Below are 5,543 nucleotides of genomic sequence, written 5' to 3'. Positions count from 1 at the left end.
GCTCAGATGTTAATTTATTAGACAAAGACTTTTAATGAGTTAAATATATATCTGTGTAGGTGTACACTCACATACACATATTTTTTTAAGTACTAGTAAAAACCATGTCTAAAGAATTAAAGATATGTATAAGAACAATGTCATAATACAGAAAATCAATAAAAAATAGAAATTATTTTTTAAAAAAACAAAAATTCTGGAGTTATAAAGTAAAATAACAGAAATGAAAATTTACTAGTGGGTCTCAACAGAAGAGTTGAGCTGACAGAATAAAGAAATAGCAAACTAGAAGCTAGGTTAATTGAGATTATCTAGTTGTATAGTCCATTCACACTGCTATAAAGAAACACCTATTACTTTATTGTTGACAATAATTATTGTATATTCCAAAACAGCAAAATTGACCTTTGCTCCAGTTCCCAATATATAAGGAGCTCAAACAACTCTACAGGTAAGAAAATATTGTAATCTGGTAATCTGATCAAAATATAGGCAAAATATTTGAATAGACAATTCTCAAAAGAAGACTTACAAATGGCAAACAAGCATATTGAAAAGGTCCTCAACATCATTATCATCAGAGAAATACAAATCAAACTTGCAGTGAGATATCATCTCACTCCAGTTAAAATGGCTTATGTCCAAACTACAGGCAATAACAAACGCTGTTGAGGATGTGAAGAAAAGGGAATCTTTTGTATCTGTGTATTTTATATCTGTGGACCTCAATGTTGATCCCTTCCTTCAGACTGACATTCGTGGTGCACTCAGTGAGAGAGATAAAGTCAAATTTATAGTGCACACAAAGACCACATTGCCCACGTTTCAGAGCCCAGAGTTTTCTGTTACAAGGCAACATGAAGACTTTATGTGGCTATGTGACACTCTTACTGAAACAACAGACTACATTGGGCTTATTATTCCACCTGCTCCTACGAAGTCTGACTTCAATGGTCCTCGAGAGAAGATGCAGAAAGTGGGAGAAGGGAAAGGGTCTATGACCAAAGAAGAACTTGCCAAGATGAAACAAGAACTGGAAGATCAGTATGTTGCTGTTTTTAAGAAATCTGTATCCTCCTATGAAATCTTTCTTCAGTGGCTTTCTTCTCACCCTGTTCTCAGTAAAGATCGCAACTTTCATGTTTTCCTGGAATATGATCAGGATCTAAGTGTTAGGCGGAAAAATACTAAAGAGATGTTTGGGGGCTTCTTCGAAAGTATGGTGAAAAGTGCTGAAGAAGTCCTTTTTACTGAAGTTAAGGAAGTAGATGACTTCTTTGAGCAAGAGAAGAACTTCCTTATTAACTATTACAATAGGATCAAAGAGTCTTGTGTGAAAGCTAACATAATGACCAGATTTCATAAAAATGTTGCCGATGACTATATCCACACGGCAGCCTGCTTACATACCCTGGCTTTAGAAGAGCCCACAGTCATCAAAAAGTACCTATTGGGGTTGCTGAGCTATTTGAAAAATGGTAAAATAAAGGATCGAGTCTCATCAGATGAAGATTTAAAGCTAACAGAGCTCCTCCAATACTACAAGCGCAACATCAAAGCTGCTAAGGATCTCTTACACAGATACACCAAAGCCCTCATTGACTATGAGAACTCAAACAAAGCTCTGAATGAGGCCTGGTTAAAGAGCAAAGACGTCAAGATGGCTGAGGCACATCAGCAGAAGTGCTGCCGGAAATTTGAACAACTTCCTGGATCTGCAAAAGAAGAACTAACAAATTTCAAATTGAAGAGAGTGGCAGCATTTAGAAGCATCTAATTGAAATGTCTGAACTGGAAATGGAATATGCTAGGAACAATGTCTCCCTTTTGCAGAGTTGTATTGACTTGTTCAAGAATAACTGATATGCCTTCACTCTGAAGAAAAGAAATGAATGTGAAAGAAAGCCAAGCATCACTTGCACTTAAATCATTACCATGGAAGATTTATTACCTTCAACTTTAGTTAAAAATTATATGAATAAATATTTTGATTTCTACAAATCTTAAAACAAAACGCTATACATTGTTGGTGGAAATATAAATTAGTATAACCACTGTGGAGTACAGTTTGAAGATTTATCACAAAACTAAAAATAGATAACGTATGATCCAGCAATCCCCGTGCTGGGTACATACCCAAAAGAAAGTAAATCAGTATAATGCAGAGATATCTACACTCCCTTGTTTGCTGTAGCTCTGTTCACAATAGCTAAGAATTGGAAGCAACGTAAGTGTTTATCAACAGATGAATGGATGTAGAAAATGTGGTACTTACATACAGTGGAGTACTATTTAGCCATAAAAAAGAATGACATTCAATCATTTGCAACAACATGGATGGAACTGGAGAAAATTATGTTAAGTGACAACAGGCAACCACAGAAAGACAAATATCACATGTTCTTACTTATTTGTAGGATTTAAAAATCAAAACAATTGAACTCATGGAAAAAGAAAGTAGAAAGATGGTTACTAGAGGCTGGGAAGAGTTGGGGGAGGGGGAGAAGGTGGGTGTTGTGAATGGATACAAAAATAGAACGAATGAATAAGAAATACTATTTGATTGTACAAGAGGGTGACTACAGTCAATAATAACTTATTTATACAATTAAAAATAACTGAAAAAGTGTAGTTGGATTGCTTGTAACACAAAGGATTGAGAGGATGAATACCTTATTTTCCGTGATGTGATTATTTAACATTTCATGCCTGTATCAAAACATCTTATATACCCCACAAATATATACACCCACCTTATAACCACAAAAATTAAAAATAAAAAACTATGCTGTATTAAAATTTTAGTAGCTTTCAGTGATTGTTTTAATTCCTCTTTTAGGTTTCAGTCTCTTTCTTTTTTAAATTCATTTAATTTCCATGGTTGATGCTTTAAAAATGTCTTCAGGCTTTAAATCATAATAAAACATATACACTTTGCTCTGTATAACACTACGCACATGCACACACACACACACACACACAATTTATATCTCATATTTTGTCCTTGTAATGAAAGTTATTCCACTTGTACTGAGATTTACTTTTAGGATACTGGCAAATATATATATATATATATATATATATATATATATATATATATATCTCACATTTCATTTAGCTGTATATGAAATGCTATAAATTTTTTTTTGTTTTCTTCTTCTTTTATTTTTTTCTTCATTGAAAAAATGTTTTTAGTATGTCCCTCCCTGACCTCTTCAAGGAGAACTACAAACCACTGCTCAAGGAAATAAGAGAATACACAAACAGATGGAAAAACATTCCATGCTCATGGTTAGGAAGAATCAATATCATGAAAATGGCCATACTGCCCAAAATAATTTATAGATTCAATGCTATTCTCATCAAACTACCAATGACCTTCTTCACAAAACTGGAAAAAAACACTTTAAACTTCATATGAAACCAAAAAAGACCCTGCATACCAAAGACAATCCTAAGCAAAGAGAACAAAGCTGAAGGTATCACACTGCCAGACTTCAAACTATACTACAAGGCAACAGTAATCAAAACATCATGATACTGCTAACAAAACAGAGACATAGACCAATGGAACAGAACAGAGGCCTCTGGAGCAACATCACACATCTACAATCATCTGCTCTTTGACAAAACTGACAAAAACAAGCAATGGAGAAAGGATCTGCTGTTTAATAAATGGTGTTGGGAAAATTGGCCAGCAATGTGAAGAAAGCAGAAACTGGACCCCTTCCTGACACCTTACACTAAAATTAACTCCAGATGGATTAAAGACTTAAACATAAGACCTAACACCATAAAAATCCTAGAAGAAAACCTAGGCAAAACCATACAGGACATAGGTATAGGCAAGGACTTCATAACTAAAACACCAAAAGCAATGGCAACAAAAGCCAAAACAGAAAAATGGGATCTAATTAAACTTCAGTGCTTCTGTACAACCAAAGAAACAACCATTAGAGTGAACCAGCAACCAACAGAATGGGAAAAGTTTTTTGCAATCTACCCATCTGACAAAGGGCTAATATCCAGAATCTACAAAGAACTAAAACAGATTTACAAGAAAAACAAACAAACAAACCCATCCAAAAGTGGGCAAATAATATGAACAGACACTTTTCAAAAGAAGACATATATGAGAACAACAAACATATGAAAAAATGCTCATCATCACTGGTCATTAGAGAAATGCAAATCAAAACACACTGAGATAGTATCTCATGCCAGTTAGAATGGCGATCATTAAAATATCTGTAGACAACAGGTGCTGGAGAGGATGTGGAGAAATAAGAACACTTCTACACTGTTGGTGAGAGTGTAAATTAGTTCAATCATTGTGGAAGACAGTGTGGCAACTCCTCAAGGATCTAGAAATAGAAATTCCATTTGACCCAGCAATTCCATTACTGAGTATATACCCAAAGGACAATAAATCATTCTATTATAAAGACACTTGCACATGTTTGTTCATCGTGGCACTGTTTACAATAGCAAAGACCTGGAACCAACCCAAATGCCCACCAATGATAGACTGGACAAAGAAAATGTGGCACATATACACCATAGAATACTATGCAGTCATAAAAAACAATGAATTCATGTCCTTTGTAGGGAAATGGATGAACCTGGAAACCATCATTCTCAGCAAACTGACACAAGAACAGAAAATCAAACACCACATGTTCTCACTCATAGGCGGGTGATGAACAATGAGAACACATGGACAGAGAGAGGGGAGCATCACACACTGAGGTCCTTTGCGGGGACTAGGGGAGGGGCAGTGGGAGGAGGTGGAGAGGGATAAGGTGGGGAGAAATGTCAGGTATAGGTGACAGGGGGATGGAGGCATCAAACCACCTTGCCATGAATGTGCCTATGCAACAATCTTGCATGATCTGCACATGTACCCCAGAAGTTAACGAAAGAAAAAAAGAAAAGAAACATTATCTTTCAGAAAATCACACAGACAGCTAAAAGATGTATTCCAACCCCATACCAATAATATTATTGCAACTTCACCATTTAGGATTTGCCTGGATGACTAAATGACAAAATAAATAAATAAATGTATTCTCTTGAGTTTATTTTTCAAGTGAGTAACCATATTTTATATTATAAAAGCAGCATCTTATTATAGCAAAGCTATAATGTCTTCCTTTTTTCAACTTTTAATGACAAGTTTTAAAACTCATAAACTCTAATCAAGGAATTTGTTGATGTATTTACTCTTAGTTACAAGGATGCCCTTTAATCATTTAAATGTTTTCTCTTTAAAAAATAAATAAAAGCAATTAATGGCAGCAATAAAATTTCTCTAATTCTAGTTTTGTAGGTGTATTGTACTCCTAAAGACACCATAGACAGAATTAAAAAGTAAACAAGGTGGGTAAATATTTGTAGTAAATAAGATCAATCACAATTAACTCTTGGAAGAATGTACTGAATTCAGTCAATTCACAAGAAACAAACAAAAACCCATCGATAACATATGAGGGATATGTACCCCTTGGAACCAAATGTACATTAAAGTAGTATAGTACTATTTC

General features: G+C 34.7%; 1 pseudogene across 1 annotated transcript; it reads left to right on the top strand.

Annotated features, from left to right (window-relative positions):
• Window positions 1-713: 713 nt before the first annotated feature.
• On the top strand, window positions 714-2,007 carry LOC101036657 (sorting nexin-5 pseudogene; annotated as a pseudogene). Its single transcript, XR_012516738.1, has one exon. The product of XR_012516738.1 is annotated as a sorting nexin-5 pseudogene (transcript).
• The last annotated feature ends 3,536 nt before the right edge of the window (window positions 2,008-5,543 follow it).

Source organism: Saimiri boliviensis, chromosome 3, assembly GCF_048565385.1.
Source record: "Saimiri boliviensis isolate mSaiBol1 chromosome 3, mSaiBol1.pri, whole genome shotgun sequence".
NCBI classification, from domain to species: domain Eukaryota; kingdom Metazoa; phylum Chordata; class Mammalia; order Primates; family Cebidae; genus Saimiri; species Saimiri boliviensis.
Note: the sequence above shows the minus strand (reverse complement) of the source record. Positions and strands in the feature narration are given on the sequence as shown.